Here is an 18716-nt window from a genome sequence, read left to right as displayed (position 1 = left end):
TAGCTTGCACACGTGCACCCTGCCCGCTACTATAAGTTCCAGAATCAGTCCATTTATGATCGCTGCTCCCCAACCTACCCATCGTAATGAAAATAAGAAAAGTGCCTTTCTTGTACGACAGTAACCGTTCACGTCTAGTTTCACCGGGAGAGTATCACCACTGACTGTTAAGAAGGTAAACTAGTATGAGGGCTGTGGCTACCGTTTCGTTTCCGGTTTATTTATATCCGGTTTAAGTCTCATCACGTCACGTGCCCCTTTGCACGTTGGTAAGATTAGTTCCTGTTTTTGTACCTTTTTGTGCGTTGGCAACGGCAGTGCCTCTGGTTGCACGTTGTGGGTCTGATGAAATTAAATCAGCTGGCGACTACCTAAGCTGCAAGGGCTTTAATATTCAGTCAACTTTTTTAGGAACAGTGGAACTAGTGGAACTATGAAACGAAACACGTTTTATGAACCGAGCAACGTCATGAAGCTGGTTGTACATTACTGTGAACTTTTGGGGCATAAGAGCATGGCGTGTAGGAACCGACCACTCAAATTTTCGTGGAAAATTAATTGCCTTCATTTTCTTTACACAACTCAAGTAACAATTGCCATGAACGGAAAATGGGCTTTATTTTGGCAGGTTTGGTTTCCGGCTTTATTATTGAGAAAGTTTTTTGTAGGCACCTCGAAAATCACACAAAATGGAAATTGAAACTCCGAATTTTGGGGATTACGGTATGTTTACTTAAAATTCGATTCGCACATTTAATGAAACGTTCAAATTCTTTCAGAATTACTGCGTAGTGTTTTCCTCTTTTCACACAGCTAAAAACTATTTGCTTATCTCAAACACAAGCAAAGTTATGACGTTTTTGCCTTATCCTCTAAAAACGTTTTTGTCAATGTTGCACGCTGACATAGCCTCCAAACAAAGAGATTTTGTTCAAAAGCGAGACCTCTACATGAATGATGACTGTTATCATCTTATTATACGAAGTCTAAGCTACAAATATCTGTATTAAAAGTTGTGGGCACTCTTAATTTTGGAGATCAAAAAACTCGAGCAAATAGCTGAAAATTCAACATTTTTTTGTAGAAATGACGAACCTCGTCCTTTTTCAGAAACGCGTTTTAAGTTTTCTCAGGGAATTTTTTTGACATTTAGAGTTATTGGTTATTAACGTTCGGAGAACTCAATGATACTTATATTACACCAAAAATATAAATATCGGAAAATCTTTTAAGCCTAGCCTGCGAACAGCTGGCTCCCGGCGAGCCCGAACGTCCCCCGTCTCGACCCGATCGCTTCGCTCTCCGAATTTGTCTGTTTTGAGCTCGCTTTGCTCGGCGAAATTTTTCCTTCATCGCCGGGAACCTGTTCCAGGCTATTCAAACCTAGCCTTGCTTTTGACCTCTAGCACTGATCACTAATCTTCGTCATTCCGTCACGCATCACACATGCTTGGTCGAAGAAGAAGTTGACTGAAAAATCTCGTATTGCCATGGAAATGAGCTGCCTACAAAGGTTTTTTTTGATAGCTTTATTTTACAACTTTTCTTTTCATTTTCTTTGTTTTTGTAAGTTTGCTATAATTTGAGTTGAGTAGAAGGACATAAACTGGCAATTTCGTATCAATGAATTTCTGGCAAAACTCAGTATAAAACTTAACTGCAAAACTACGATTGTAACAAAGCCGGTAAATCCGCGATCTACATCAGAAGCGCGATCGGGCATCCCTAACTCAGTAGACGCACGTCCGTGCTCCATAGTATGACGTGCGCAAATCTCCTCACTAAGATCGTTTTATTCTGCTCAAATTTTAGGAAAGACACTGCAACTGCAGCCGCAACCCTCTGCAACTTTGATGGGTTTCAAACTTTTGTGGAACTACTGTTTGTATCTATCAGCCCCAACTGAATATATATAAATTATTACATACAGTCGAACTTCCCGTGAGCGACCACCAAACTTTTAGCTCTAAAAGTGGTCGCAGTCGCTTACGAGAGGCGGTCGCTTACAATAGGTTCGAAATATAGAGAATTGACTTAGAAACTTTTGGTATTTTGGAAAACTGGTCGACGAGGAGAGGTGGTCGTTTACGAGAGGTGGTCGCAACCGGAGGTTCAACTGTATTAAGAGCCTGGTATAGTTTTTATTCACGAATTTTTAATACTATATCGCGATCGAGCGAGTCTTCGAGCGAGTGAGCACACATTTTTTGATTGATGATTCATCAAGTTAAAATAAAAGGAAATCAAAATAGTGAGAGTGCTCTGGATATCTGATTTTCAAATTAACCATAGAATTTGACCATCTCATCTCTCCGTTCACTTTTTAGGTCGGGTATTGGATGAAAAAAAAGTCAAGCAAAAGAGACAGTGTTTCATCAGATTTCCAAACGTCTCGAATTCGTAAAAAAATACTCGGAGATCGCTGTTTATATGGCGGCGTATCAAAAGCTGATAAGACGCTGTCTTTCGTGTTTGATATACTACATAAATCAAGGCGCAACATCGGTAAACGCCGGTGATCTTGTAACCCAGAGTTGCAAACAACTCGTTAACCAATCAGAGCGTCTATAATCAAGCTGTTGGTACAACGAAAAAAATCGTCATTGTGCCTACCTTCATAACTTTTGAAACGGAGAGATAAGACGGTAAAATTCTATGGTTAATCTGAAAATCAGATATCCAGAGCACTCTCACTATTTTGATTTCCTTTTATTTTTCCTTATTGCTTATCATTATTATTGTTGTTGTTGTTGTTGTTATTATTATTATTATTATTATTATTATTATTATTATTATTAACTTAACTGTATCATGGATAAATATTTTCTGTAATAATGTTACCAGCTGTGTTCTGAATAACGGTAATGCTTCAACTTTTTTCTCCCTACAGCGGGGAGTCAGACAAGGTTGTCCGTTCTCTGGCGTCCTCTTCGTTCTTGGCATAGAACTCCTCTCTAGATCCATAAAAAGTGATCCTACTATTAAAGGTATCCAAGTCAACAAGTATGAGCTTAAAATAAGTCAATATGCCGACGACACAACAGTATTTGTTCGTGACCTCGACTCCGTTACGAGTCTATTAAGGGTGCTAAATGATTTCAAAGGGCATTCTGGTCTAGAAATAAACACCACTAAAACCGAAGCAATGCGGTTAAGCGAATGGAAAAGCAGAACAGATGAACCTTTTGGTTTTAAATGGCCAAAAGAACCTATCAACGCCCTCGGTGTCTTCTTTTCTTACAACCAAGAAAGTACTAACAGACTGAACTTCGGTGAAAAAATACTTAACCTAGAGAAAACGCTAAGCACTTGGCAACGGAGAAATCTAGCTCTTTATGGAAAGATTAACATAGTCAAAACACTTGGGATATCTAAATTAATTTACTCAGCTTTCGTGCTCCCTGTTCCAGATCACTTCATCCAAGAAATAAATAAGATAATTTCCAAATTCATTTGTGTAGGGAAGCCCCTTAAAATGAAAAGAAACACCATAATTGGAGAAAAGCTTAAGAAAAACGGCGGATTGAAAATGTGTGATTTTAAGATCATGGAAAAAGCGCTTAAAATAACTTGGGTCAACAGAATTCAAGACGAGTCACAAGCCTCCTGGAAAATAATTCCTAACCAGCTCTTACACAAACATGGTGGTCTAGCCTTCCTAACAAAATGCAACTTTGCAACAAGTATATTTGACCTAGATGATGCGCTTCCCACATTTTATAAAAAAATGTTAAATTATTGTTGCGAGTTCAAAATCTTAACGGGCATCGATTCCAAAACAAATCCTGAAACAAAATACTGTGGAATAACAGGAAAATTCCTGTGGGAAAGAAACCTGTTTTTTATCAAAATTGTTATGACGCCGGTATTACCAAGATAAGCGACATATTAAACCAAAATCAGGATTTTTTGAAGTGGCACGAACTTGCAATAAAATTCAATTTGAAGGTTCCTTTCACCATATACTATGGCCTGGTTAACGCAATCCCAAAAAATTGGAAAGCTCGTCTTAAAAACCCTATTCCGAACGTCACACACGATACCACAGTCAACACCCTAAGAACCAGTTCTATTTATTCCTGTCCTTTAAACACCATCTTCGTTCCTCCCACTGCTGAAACCAAAATTCTACGCCACGGATTTACAGAAAATACCATCCAGAAGGTTTATCTTATGCCATTTGCTGTCACAAATGAAGTAAAAATGATAATGTTTCAGCATAAAGTGATTCATAACGTGCTTCCAACCCGTGTTACACTTCATCGAGACGGCATTTCAGAAAGCACCATATGCAACTTATGCAACGCGGAAGAACAAACGTTGCATCAGCTGCTAATAAACTGCACACAAACAGTCGATTTCTGGATTCTGTTTCAAGACTGGTGGTATCAAACTGAAACAATAACGTTATCCATAAGCCATATACTCTAAGGCTGGCAATATAGGACAAAGCATTGGCAAGTCCTAAATTACTGTCTACTGATAGGCAAATGTTGTGTTTTCTGCTCAAGCCTTCGCGGAGATGTTTTAGATTTTCAAAACTTTCTATCGTTCATTCCCAGAAAACTTGAAATTCTTAAAGAGATTGCGACTGCAAAAAAAGCACTTCCAAAATGTTATCGCACGTTGGCCTTTTTACTTTAATTTTATATGCTGCCGATGTTTATGGTTAATTAATATTTAATTTCATATTTATTATTTAACCGTAAGTTTGTACATATAAGGAAAAAAAAAACTACATGTTTATATTAGGTGTCACTGTAATATAATAACAATTAAGAAAAGAAAAAGGATGCAAATAGTGTAAGAATAGTATTGTAATTGACAGTGGTGTAAGTAACCAGTATTGCAAGTACCGTAAGTAAGTTATGTAATTAGCCGTATGTGACATAGTGTATTGTTATAAGGGTAAGTATGTAGTATTGTAAGTAATGTATTTTATTGTACTGTTAAAAACAAATAAAATGTCAAAAAAAAAAAAAGTAGCTAGTTATTACTTAACACTTGGTGCTCTAAAAAACATATGCTAGCGAGCTGCAATTGATCTTGGTGGCACAAGATTTTTAAGCCAATCATTTGTACGTAGTAATGCAAAATCAAAGCAGAAGCGTTTCATGTTGAAAACTCTAGTGGAAAGCGCCCTAAAGACTGTTAAGACTAAACCAAATCATCTGTAAAACTGATCCACGAAATCCGTTTGTCTTCGTCTGGTTCGAATCGTGTCCAGTCCATTTAGGGTCTCGGAAAAGTGAGAGAAGACTGGACTGCGGCATATTGACTCTAACCTTTTGAGATCTCTTGACGTCTTCAGGTAATACTTTGAGATATACAAGACTAGCACAATCAACGGAGTAACAAGAAATAGAAGCCAAGGATTTGTAACAGTTGGTACAATCATTGACGCAAACACCACCAACACTTGCTGGATAGATACTAGAAAAGTCTTGGGCAACAGCTCGTCAAGGCAGACTACATCTTTAGAAAATCGATTGAGTATTCTTCCCACGGGATTTGAATCAAAGAATAGAACCGGTGCTTGTAAAATTGCCAAAACCATTTTGTCATGAAGGCGTTCTGAAGATCTTAAGGAAACGAGAAAGAATCCATAAGTTCGAATGACGGCAAAGATGAGGGACGCACTGACGAGACAGCCATAGATAATGAGGTTTATGTTGTCTTTCTGATCTTCTGGAAGTTTCTTTGTTAATAATGACAAGCAGACATTGGGAGCAATTATCATCGCTGAGAAAAGAAAGAGGTGAAATAAATATAAGATCAAAACCCCTTGACAAGAAGCAAATCATCCATTTATCAGCTACTGAAGAAATACAAAACAAAGTTGGGTACATGAATGTTGGGTTTGAAGAACTAGTTAAAATATAAAGTCTTACCTTGCGCTATGAAGCAAAAACAAATTACTGCACAAATTGTTGACCAATGTACTCCGCTTCTAAAGTAGTTCCAATAAAGCTGCCATGAAACCACTCCGATGGAACGATCTTCTTGTGATATTTCCAGACCCCTAGCTTCATTGGGTAGTGGATAAACCGAACCATTGTTTCACAGCCATCAACACCTTTGTTTTTCTGTTCAATCTCCCAGGCAAAGCTCCTAGTAAAATTGCTATCTTTCCCAATTGTCTGATAGAGCGGATCAACAGTTGTGTTTAGGATACCTTTTTCTCGTAGTTCAGTGAAACTTCCCTTTTCCAAAACGCGGCCTTTGTACATCACAATCACCTGATCAGCTTCTTTCATGTGCTGTTCTTGATGTGATGCCAACACTTGGGTTTTATCGCCCAGTAGGTCGTTGATACATGTTTCAAAGATATGTTGGCCAACTTTAAAGTCCACAACACTCAGAGGATCGTCTAACAAGTAAAGGTCTGCATCAGCGTAAACTGCGCGTGCTAAACTAACTCTGGCCTTCTGACCTCCACTTAGAATTTCACCGCGTTCTCCAACAACTGTTTGGTCATAGTTAGGAAACCACTGGACGTCTTCCGTGAGCGCGCATGCTTCAATTACTCTGCTGTACTTCGGTTCATCGTATGGTTGAACAAACAGAATGTTTTCTCTTATTGTTCCAGAGAAGATCCAAGCTGCTTGGAGAACATAAACAAAAGAACCTTGGAAGGTTATTGTCCTGCTAACTTCAGAGATCTCTCCAGCGATGGCTGAGAGAAGAGTAGATTTTCCGCTGCCCACTGGTCCAGTTATGACTGTTAGACTTTGTTACTCTGTGGAAAATTCAATACCCTGCAGAATAAATTCATCTTGTCGCTGGATTTGTCTGTGCGTCGTATTCGACACACATAAAATACTGGGCTTGTCTTGCAGATTCTGTACAAGGTCAGCACTGAATACTTTTTCCATTTTCGCCTTCTGATCTGACAGAGTATTCGTTAATTTGCTTGAACTGCTCTCTGTATTACTGGTGTCCCCTTTGGACTGACTACGTGAGATGGAGGGAAGGTTTTCTAAAAGCAGAAAATCTTCTATTCTTCCTAGCGATGCATATGCTTCATATGTTTCTAGGAAAGCAGAAGAAATGAAACAGCATGTTTGATCTCTTGCCAAATGCATAAAACCTAGCAGCATAAAGATATTAACAGGTGTGATGGGTTGACCAGTAAGCACAAGAGTAACGACAGACAACAGGGTCGCCACTGATACTGAATTGTCCCACAAGGCAAGAACCCCTGACAGAACTGGCACTTTTCTTACGGATGGTGTTAATTTCACCTCTGAAAACAAAACGCAAAAGAACTATGAGGATATATCACTCAACAATGCTACAAGTGGCAAGTGGTATAAAGTAGTACAATAGAGTCTCTTACAACCGAGATTTACATGAGCAAATTGTAACGAAGCAGTTGCCGATAAATAAGGGTAAACAGTACCAGTACAATTGTTTTAGTGGACACTGAGAACAATAGCAGTCAGAAACCTACAATTTGAATAGTGTTTGCCAAAAACCAACAACGCTAATCCTTTTTAGTAAAATTCTACCTGAACACTAATGCAAATGCTGCAATCTGATTGGCTGAGCCATTGCACACTATCAGCCATTAGAGTAGAGTGGCTGGAGGTGGTCTTCGAAATGGCGACGTTTTTTCGTTGTTCCAAAGTTTTGAAAGAATATTTTGATGCAAATGGATAATTAAAATTCCTGAAACGACTAAACGAGTGACATTCACGGTTTCGAGACGTTAAAAAACTTGGCATTACTGAAAACATGATGCGCTCGTGCACACAACTGCAAGTTCAAATGACAATTCATTCCAAGCGATCTTTCTAAGGCACGAAGTTTATTAATACAACGAGAAATAGCTGGAAACAGTTATCTGAAATAAATTTCAGTTAGAATTCTACTAAAACAATTAGATTATTCGCTCTCGATTCCTATGAGGTGATAGTTGATGAGGCCAAAGTCAGAATTTTACTAAAAAGGATTAGTGTTGTTGGCCGAAATCTCGAGCTCATAATCTAATTGTTAAATAGGAGAACTGGCGTGATCGTGTTCTATAAGCAAAACGTGATCGACAAGGTAACTGATTAAACTCGCAAGTTGGCAATAGAAGACGATCAGTTGTGACTGAAATTTATTTTACAACTGCAGTGAATCCAATTGCACACGATCTGAGTCAACGTTAAGCACCACATTTGTTTTACCTACCTTCGTGTGTGCTCAATTTTTTTTCGGTATTCATCCTCCCACGTACGCGTTTTGATGGCACGAATTCCAGAAACCATCTGGTTCATTATGGAGATGCGCTGGTCGGACGCCACTGCTGTACGTAAGCGAAGTGCGGCGCTTATATAAGAGAATCCAGTGAAATATGGCACAAGAAAACACAGGTATGATGCTGCCATAAGAGATTGCCAGCCAATCGAAAACACAAGTAATACTGCTAGCACTACCAGAAAAAAGCACGAAAATATCGAAAAAGACATCCACATAACAGTGTGTTCCTCCAATCGCTGAACATCGTTTGATATAAGGTCGATCACGTGGCCAGTTGTAACTTTTAACAATGCATCCTTGCTGAGATGTAGCGTCTGTGAAACAAGTAATGCTAAATGTTAGGGTTTTTCACAAAACGAGGATTAAAGTAGCTCAGTCGCTGTCTTATGTTAATACTACTTTATCTTACGCTGCTTCAACTTTGCGAACAATCGATGTAAAGGAATTTTCCTCTTAATGCTATAGGTATATACATATTTGCCACCCCAGAGGGTAAGGTCTTTTGGCTGTTTTGTTCAGATAATAGGTCACTGATTTTTCCGTTTTGGTTTGAAGATGCGTATGATTTTGAGGGAAACCAGAGAGGCGTGGTTAAGTAATTTACTAAATATAAGATAAAAAGAGCAAACTAAGTAACCAAGAATGTAATTGGAGCAATACGCAAACGACCAGTTCTAGGGACCAGAATAGTCACCTCTTAAAGTCAATAAGCAAAATAGTCTAGATAGGGTCAGGATTCCTAGAACAGGGCATACCCCTTGGGACCTAAAAATGAGAGTATTGATTGTTTTACTGCCAAACGCCATTAGAGAATATTAAAATCAAGAAAGCAGAGTATATATACTAACAAAGTTCCTTCAGATGAAATTCCACGGCCTATGAAAAAGCATCAAGGTAAATAACTATTTCTCGTGGAAACAGGATCTATCCCTCTGTGTGGCTACTCCTACCTACGATCACTAGGATTGCTTTTTCCTGCGCTGTTAAGCTATTCTAGACTATTCGTGCTTACCTTATGGTAGACTAGACCTTTTAAGGCACAACTCATTCTGATACCCAACACCTTACATCTATAGTCGTGATGGTGCATACTAAAAGCTCCGATGAAGGAATTTATACACAAAGCCAGTGTACAACCATAAAGAAGATTATCTTTCTGTGGCTCAGCTGACATCAGTACGGAAATAAGAGATCCCAATAGCAATGGTTGAAGAAGGCGAGAAATCGAATAGCAAGCATTCGTGAATACAATAATCAGGATATCTTTAACCGAGATTAACTTTATGACGTTTTTCCAAACTTTAGGCCCTTTTCGATTACTTTTGCACTTTGTTTTTTCTTTGTTCCAGTTTGCTTGAAGCTGATCGGTCAGAAATGAGGCAGAGTTCTCTTTTGAAAGCGGTGAAAAATCGTTCTCATCTAATGGTCTTTCATTGCCTATCTTGACGATACGATTCATCCATTGAAAGAAAAGAAGAGACATAAAGCTGACTGCTTCTTTCTCTTCATTCGTGGAGATCTTTTTGTATCCATTCTTTGCCATAACAGTTAATCTGAAAACTGACGAAGATCAACATCTATAGATCAAAATTCATGGTCACAATGTTTGCTAGCTCATAGTGTTTAAATTAACGCAAATTCAGACGTCAGAGAACCTTGTCGAGTTTAGCGCGCAAGGCCTCAAAGGTTCAGTGGCATCCGACAAACAAACATTTTAGACTCCACCAGAGAAAAAACATTTTAAAGAAGTAAAAGAAAAAAACAATTAGTCTTCCTTAAGCTATTGCTATTTTCTGGAGGTTATTTGCTGTTCGGCAGTCCCAGCAGAAACCTACCTCTGGTTTTATCTTCCAGCGTGGTTTTTCAAACTTAAATAGCCAGAGAGTAGCAAAATCTAAACCTTCAATAGCGGCTTGGCATCAGGGCCATATCTAGATATTTATTTGTGGGGGAGAAGGAAGGGGGGTCCGTGAAATACCACAGTGGTGACCTATACATTTTATCCAGTGGAAGTCACATTATTAGAACCTCTTTAAACCATATCTACAAACAAAACATCCTCGCAACAGTGTCCTTTTCAACCCAACTGAAACCATTCTCATCAATAATTTCACTAGCTTTAGCTACAGCAACCCTGTACGGCTCCGGAAATAATTCCGGACTGCAAATAGGCCATATTTGTATTCCGGTATTGCACTCCGGTGTTTTAAGATGCAAAGTCCAAAATGTACCTGCTAGTTGTTTATGTTCTTGTTATTTTGTTGATGATTGTATAAGATACGCAGGCTATGAAAACATGACTCAATAAAACCACTAATGACAAATTTGTCAAACATTTTATCAGTGTAACTTGTGAAAGGACAAAAATAATTTCCGATGACAATCGATAATAATCGATACCAATCGATGATCGATCGTTATCGATTACTGTCGGCCATCGATAACTCACAACTGTCTTCTTCGATTTTCATCGATCGCTATCGACAATCGATAGCAATCTTCGCGGTGGTTTAGAGGAGGTAATATTATTCGAACTAATGTTTCCCGGTTTGATAAATAAAACAGCTGCGAGCATAATCAGTATTATGAGTTACAGCCTTTTCCAGGCGTTTACTTTTCGCGCTGCGCCCCAACTAAATGAACGCCTGGAAGAGGCTATATGAGTTGTCACTCTCATCCCAATGACAAATGGGTCAAGCCTAAAGTAAAGAAAACCGTTACACATCCTACTCCTCTGTAACAGACCAGGTTAAACTGAACCCGGTGGGTTATTTTGCCCTCCCTGGTGGACTTTTGACCTCCTTGGTCTATTTTATTTGTTCTTGGTGTAGAATTTAGTTTCCCTGCAAGAAAAAAGTCACGAGTTTGGAATTGCTGTCTTGTTCTTTCAATTAAATGGAACACACGGTAGACAATTGTCGTCTTGGAACGCTAGAAGTGACGTTTCAGAGCAACAAGATTTCAAAAGTTTATGTGGGGAGCATGCTTCCAGACCAGAACCCCTACCGGCTCGTGCCTCTTTGAATTTATCCGGATCGTTGCTGCTCTAAACGTCGGACAGTCAATCCATGTGATCATGAAGATTGTGATAACGGACAAAGGCTTTATTGGAGAATGCTGCTTAGTTCAATGGCTTTGACCGGTGATAAATTTGCTTTAGTTGACTTGTGAAGAATCACCGCAAATGGGCCATCCCCAAATTGACAGGGATCTCGTCTTTTATTAAATCTATTCATACCCTTTATTGTACATATCTTACTTTTTATTGTCTACATTCAGCTTTAATAATTTTCTAATGATTTTTTATTTTTATTGTTTTATTAACATTTTTTACACGGCCCCATAAGCTATATTAGCTTTAAAACCCACCGTGTTTAAATAAAAGATGTTGTTGTTGTTGTTGTGATTTACCCGTTTAACAATTCATTTAAACGAGGACAAGGACTAATCCCAAGAGAATTCAGGATCTTTTGAATACGCCCTTTAATCTCTAGTAAAGATTAGATCATTGTGTAAACTCGACGCGAATTAATTGCGGAGTACACGAACATTGCAGGACCCCAAGAGCGGACCAGAACTTTTGACTTTTTTCATAATATAAAGTGCAAACATTGATTTTTTTTCCATTTCATGCGTCGACGGCTGGCCTTCAATTTCTTCACTTCGACCGGCCCAAGCTTGAAACAACTTGCTTTCAAAGTCTAGGACAATACGCTTGCATTTATAAACATATCTGGTTAGATTTTATATGTTATTGGCATTTTTGTCTGCCCTGATAGAGATTTTGTTGAAACCTCATGAGCAACCATCGTTTTATACATAGTTAGTAAATAGCTTTATACATATAATGATATCCGTCACCACGGTTACTCAAATTTTTAACAGTCTGTTCCTATGCGTTCATTCTGATTGGACTTGTTTGTTTCACGAGTGTGGTATGACGCGGTTGCAGTAAATTGCATTTGTAAGGTAAAATTCTCTTCGGACCTTTTATGACAACTCTGAAAAACCCTCGCCCTAAACCCCAAACGTTTACTGTTAGATATAAATTTAAGCTGGAATGTCAAGTAAACTATTCACTGTTAAATTGAATGGACAATCCTAATACTTATACAAAATAATTATGAGGGGACACCTCCTGAGCGTAATGATTTGGCGTGCAGTGAGTTTCACTTTTCTTACCAGCTTATGATGTGCTGTTGAAGACAGTCCAACTGCTGGCTGGAAAAAACTTAGCTTGGAGACTGTACCTAAGGCTTTCACGTATCATTTTGTATGGTTGTTGACCATCGACTTAAATTTGAAGCATTGCTTATCTCCCACCTGAATTCCATTTTTAATTGAGATTCGAAATTCTCTATTGATGGTTTGCAACTAATCTCTAGAGAGTGAAATGACAAAAGTCTGGCGGCCATGTTTGATGATAAAAACAAAAGAAGCTTGGTACATGTACAAATCTTTTGTTAAAGTATGTCACCATGTTGGCGGCGATTATCAGTTACGTGAAAACTAAGGATTGCTCGACTGCGAAGGAAACTAGTAAATTCGCTGGTAACTTTTAAGGCAAATCACTAGGGTATGATGCAAAGTCGATCCCACGAAGATACTTTTATACCTGTTGGAACCATCTCAGTGGAGTTCTCTCCAGTTTAATACATTGCTGAAGGAAATTTAGTTTACGCTCGCGGCTTTAATTTACATACATACCTATTACACTTAATCAGGTGCCCTAGACCATAAAGTTTGCGTTCCCCTGTGGCCTTGTCACCGAAAGAAAAATGCATCAATAAAGATCTATCGTGGCATTAGACTTGCCACAAGTCGACCTTTTCTTAATCCTTGACTTATTTATCTCCCTTGAGCGAAGCGCGAGTGTAATCTTCCAGCGAAGAAATCGCGAGGGCGAGCGCGAGCGACGTAAGTCGCGAGAGGTCGACTTGTTTCGTTTGCAGGGATGTGAATCAAAGCGTAAATTTTTGGCGCGAAAAACACAAAATGGCGCGAAAACACAAAATGATTTCCATCAAAACGTTAACGAGTACTGTTCCTTTCATGTAACTCAAATGAAGTTTTTTGTGTACAGTGCAGTATGTAGTCAGCAATATTGACAAACGGCAAAAGCTTTTCCATTGAGTAACGCTTCCTGAAAACAAAAAACCGTGTTTAAACCGATCGGGAATTATTTGTTTTAGTCTAGATTAACCAGCGATCGACCAGAGAGCTGCCTGACAAATGCTATAAACTTATGTACATCTAGCTTGTACCGACAAGAATCGGAATAAACTAAAGAAGATGGAATTAGTCGGGGAGAACTTTAATTCTGTTAAGCTCTCTCGATTAAATAACGTTGAGAATCGAAGTTGCAACGAACGGCAGAAAATAAAAGGTCTTAAAGCGCTCTTCCTAAAAGTCCTTCATCGATCGACAAAATCATCGACGACTGTTTTCAACACGGTAAAATGGCCAAGGAAATTTGCTGCGATGCCCTTTCTTTATTGAGAAGAAACTTGGTCTTTCATTCAATCAACATAAAGTAAAACAATTACACAAATTGCAGGAACGGCTCTGTTCTTTTTGGAAAGGTCCAAACTTAATTCTCTCAAACGATCCGGATCACGCAGGAGCTCAGATCGCGTCCGTAAGTAAACAAACACGTATTGGTCGGGTAAATAACCTTCCACTGCTTTACCCTCAAAGACTTAAAATTAAGTTTGATAGACCATATTCAATTGCTTCCATAAAATTCATATCCTTTAGTATATCCGAGAACAAAAGCAAGATGAAAAAGATTTTTATAGTAGTTGAACTCAGCATGCATTTGCTCTGCAAGTCGTGTCGTTGATCGCGCGCGACGTCATGACGTATAGTCAATACTTGTTTGTTCACTGGCTAATGTATATTTACGTCACCGGTGGAAAATTGGTGCTCTGCAAGTGGGAAAAGTCCTTTCCAACGGCGAAACCAACAGGCCAGGGAAGAATTATTGGAAAGGACTTTTAGAAAATCCTTTCCAATAAACCGGGTTACCCTAGTACTTACTCTTCGCGTGTTTACAAGTCAGCTAGGGTTACCTCGAGCCGAGTAGGCGGGTTACCCTATCTGCGTGCTAGGGTTACCCTGGCAGGCGGGTTAACTTTCTCCCTGCTTGTTAACACTCCAGCTAGGATTAAGCCGCCTACCCGGGTTACCTTTCTAATTGTTTCCACTGAGACCCTTTGAGTGTAGCCGCGCGTCAAGTTGTCCCGGGTTGTAAGGTTACCCTACCTGCGAAATTTTGCTTGTAAACCCGGGCTATCTTTTCCCCTCCAGTTAGGGTTAACCCGCTTGCTAGGGTAACCCTACCTCCTTGTAAACAGGCCGTAAGTACACATGCAGTGTCATAGAGTCGAAGAACGACACGCTACAAGTAATATTTTAGTTGATGCGATGGAACTTCCTTGTAGTCATTTAACTGTAATCTCTGAGTACACAAAAGTGACAAGGAACACTTAAATAACTGAAACCATTTGCTGGTGTTAGGGATATTATACTGAAGAATAATCAATATACTGAAGAACATAGACAACAACAACCATTTTATTTTGCATAATACAGAGAATATCATTCAGCAAAAGAATACATTAAACTTAAATAAGCAAAAAAACTACTCAAAATAGTAAAATTAAACGACTAACCTGTCTAATAACTGAATTCTGATTGGCTAAAGAAGCAGAGTAGCTCTCGTGTGCGAATGTAGAAAACTGCAACATGAGTGCAAAGTTGTCTATGAAGGCACATTACAATGAAGATTTCTGAAGTTAGTACGGAGTAGCATGAAAACTGGCGACCGTCATTCGAGGTCAGTTTCGAAGCTGGTCGAACATAAAGGAAAGATTACTTAACATTTCCGAAGACCGCCCGAATACTTCCGAAAATTAATCGAAGTTTTTTGAAGAGTTGTCAGCATTATCAGATGGACTGCTAATACTGTCGAAACTTTCAGAAGATATTTAGCAGATCGTGAAAACAGCAGAGAAACAGCAATTTTCAAAAAGGAAACAACATTTTTCATTTTACAAAACATGTTTCCACATTCCTATGTCCTTCAGTTGCAAATGTTCGACGGTTGTACAGTTGAATTTTCACCGTATACATGATTACGTAATCGTGTATAATCATACAAAATTTAGCAGATCATATTTACAGAAAAGCAAAAGACGACATTACTTGCTTTTCCAAAGAACTAACCAGGAGGTTTTATTTTTCTAGCCTGCGAGCAGGCTCCAAATGTTCAAAAATGTTCAAAATGTTGTTCTTTATAGTGGTGAATGTTCTTAGCTACACCTAGCTAGTTCACAGGCATGAAGAAACAAATATACCAACTTAACATAATATTACAAGCATAACCGAGGAGTTGAATTAGGGTCTACCGAGAAACAACTCCAGCTTGTGGTCAGAGCGAGACTTGGACCCGCGACGTCCGGATTTCAACTTCGGCGCCCTATATAGAGTCTAAGAGTAAAAACTGAACTCGTCCTTCGGGCTCGTGCAATTTTGTCAGCCTCCGAGGAATTTCCTCATGTTTATTCATTCCAAATTGCACTCGAAATCGTGTGATTACCTATGCAAATTTGAGCATGGATGAAATAATACAAATCTCTTGAATAATAAACGCCCGCCGATAGAATTCATGACTGACAGAAGCTTGAATGACGATTAAAACTAAGATGGTTACATTAACCAAGCAAGTTTGATCAAAAAGGGTGTATTACGTGATACAACTGATTGAAGAAACGCCAGCTGTCAGAGCAAACTTATAAACCATAAACTATACGACTTTATAGACTAATGGGAAGACTGAAGAAGCATGCCGGCACGATAATGATTAATCAAGATTTTTTCCTCGTGGCATTTAATGATCAGCAGTAGTATAGGACGTTAATAGGGGTCGTAGCCAATCAGAAGGCCGTGCATATCATTAAAAAAGGCTCTCGACCAATCAGAGGGCAGTATTTTCGATTTGCATAAACAAGATGGTGGACGTGTTTTTAAATATGCGCCTGCAGTGGCGTCAGCAGTCTTTTGCATCCAGGTCATGCGCGTGCTCAAATAAGGCGCTAGCCAATGCCTGAAATCGAGGTTCGGAGGTGGAAAATAAAAGGGTGGTGAGTGTGTGAGTTTGTCATTGTTGTTTTTGAGATCGGCGACTAGAAGATGTCTTCAGAGGAGAGCAAGACGAAGGTGAATAGTGTTTCTGAAGAGGAGAAGATAGAAGAACTTGCCGCGAGGGTGATGGATGCTGTTCATGACGGTATTCTTGGAAAGATAATGAAATGCGCCGTTTCTCACGCTATGGATGCCCTCCTGAAGAAAGAGGTGACGAAGCTGACGGATGAGGTGATGAGGTTCAGAAAAATGCTGTCTGAGAAGATGCTTGCTGACCAGTCCATCTCGTTTAAAGACCCTGTGTGTTTGGAGAAGTTGCCGGAGGGATTTGAGGACGGATGGGAAGCGTGGAAGAGCAGTTGGGAGGACCGAGACGAGTTGGCGTACCGAGCATTTGTCAAACAAATTGTAAAAACACCACCACCAGAATCAGAGGAGTGAAAAAACATTTTTATTCATGCCTGTAACAAAAACTAATAAAGATCCTTTAACGAGAGAATGTACATGGTTTGTTGCGTGATTTTTTCATCGTCTCTATAGGGAATAAAAAAGAAAAAATTTAATGCCCCGACCAGGAATCGAACCTGGGTCTTTGAGGCCACAACTCAACGTCTTAACCATTAGACCATCGAAGCGCTTACCTCTTTAGGACTTGGTTTTGGGGTTGTCATCGGGAGGCAGTCCGAAATTCACGGCTTTGCAATGAGGGCAGAGTCTTTCCGAGGGTTTCAACCGCTCAGTGTGGAGGGCTTTACAGGTTCCGTGAAAGAATTGGTCGCAACAGGGTGTCAGGAAGTAGTCTCTGATACTGTGTTTGAAAGTGTATCCTTCCTTGCACCATAGACATTGAGGGTTAGGAAATCGAGACATGGAGTCTGAAAATAGAACAAAAACAACTTTTATTGGTCATTCCACTTATTACAGGGTGGGACGTGTGCACGGTCCTATTGACCGGCGCCCTCTTTTTCTTCGGGATATCAATCAATAAACGATTATTATAGTACTTTCAACCATTGTGATCAAGTAACGATGCGAACCATGATCGACGCGGAGGACAAATTACCCATCGTGTAAAAAAGAAATGTGAATTAAAAATGGGCGGGGCGAGGTTTCGATCCTCGGACCTCTGGGTTATGAGCCCAACGCGCTTCCACTGCGCCACCCTGCCTTTCTTAGAAACTGAAAAAATAATGTGAAATAAAAATCGGAGTGTGTTTTTTACAAAAACTGTGTCTGTCTTTTTCTTAGTTTGGGGTCTGTCCATGAATCAGTATGGCTTCGGCGACTCCTCGTGGGTATTCGTCGATCCATTGAAAGAACTTGCAGGTACGCTTGGGACACTTGAGATAGAGCCTGTCTGGGTTGGACTGGGAGTGGGAGGTGGCTAAGACCAGGGACTTGCTGCATAGACATCGGAAACGAGCCGGGTCGATGTTCCTGTAGCAGGGGTGGGTCTGTTCTTCGACGCGTCTCAGGTAAGTGCCCACCTCTTTGACGCCACAGGTCACATAACACTTGGTGTAGAATCTGGAAGAGGGGCATCGGTAATATTCCCAGGTACCACCGTCTGGGGTTCGCACGCTTCCGTATGTCAGGGGTACCATGCAACGTGGGCAGATGGAATCTTGTGGTTTCAGTTGGTTCAGGAACTGATCGGGGTCGAATTCCTTCAACACTTGGACTTCGGTGAATTCTCCTCGGTCGTCCACTTCAGGGGGTACTTCTACGAGGTCGTCTTTCTTGAATTTGTCGAGTCCCAGGGGTTCCAGGACTTGCATGGTTCGAGGAGGTGAGTCTCTGATCACGGTCATGCATCCGCCTTGAATGGCAGGTAGCTTTGAGTCTGTGAAGATAGAGAACGAGTTAGTATCCCAACAAGGTGTTTTCACGTCGCATGGTTTCTAGGATGTGGGTGGTTTTTCGCACGTTCTTGGGGGTCGGTCTTTGCCTTCGCTTGTCATGGTTACTTTTCATTTGGCTTTTGACTTCTTGGCGTTGGATCGAAAAGGCGCTCCAGGGTCGCGAGAAGCCTTTGAGAGGGACGGTGGTCCAACTGACCGAGTCCGGGGTGATTTCTTTGAAGAGGACGCGTTCGTTGAAACGGAGTCTGGCACGAGGTTTTTTGAATAACTATCTATCTAAAGTGGATTGTAGTTGTTTACCTCCTACTTCTCTTTCCACTCTCTTGGGTAAGAGCAGTTCCAGTTTCTTTTTGGACAATTTTTTCTTTTTCCTGACGGGTTCGACGTGTGAATCCATGACGACTTCTACTGAAAAGTGACTCGTGACGGAATACGCGGTGCTACTTTATAGGCAATTTTGGT

General features: G+C 39.9%; 2 non-coding genes and 1 pseudogene across 2 annotated transcripts; all 3 read right to left on the bottom strand.

Moving 5' to 3' along the window:
• Positions 1 to 4920: 4920 nt before the first annotated feature.
• Positions 4921 to 9977, bottom strand: LOC110046378 (ATP-binding cassette sub-family C member 4-like; annotated as a pseudogene).
• Positions 9978 to 16955: 6978 nt separating this feature from the next.
• On the bottom strand, positions 16956 to 17027 carry Trnah-gug (transfer RNA histidin (anticodon GUG)). Its single transcript has one exon. It is a non-coding gene; the product is annotated as a tRNA-His (tRNA).
• A 461-nt stretch (positions 17028 to 17488) lies between these two features.
• Positions 17489 to 17560, bottom strand: Trnam-cau (transfer RNA methionine (anticodon CAU)). The gene has a single exon. It is a non-coding gene; the product is annotated as a tRNA-Met (tRNA).
• Between the last annotated feature and the right edge of the window lie 1156 nt (positions 17561 to 18716).

This window comes from Orbicella faveolata, unplaced genomic scaffold (assembly GCF_042242905.1).
Source record: "Orbicella faveolata isolate gen_17 unplaced genomic scaffold, um_ofav_v1 contig_2, whole genome shotgun sequence".
Classification (NCBI taxonomy): domain Eukaryota; kingdom Metazoa; phylum Cnidaria; class Anthozoa; order Scleractinia; family Merulinidae; genus Orbicella; species Orbicella faveolata.
This window is presented reverse-complemented; position numbering and strand designations above follow the sequence as displayed.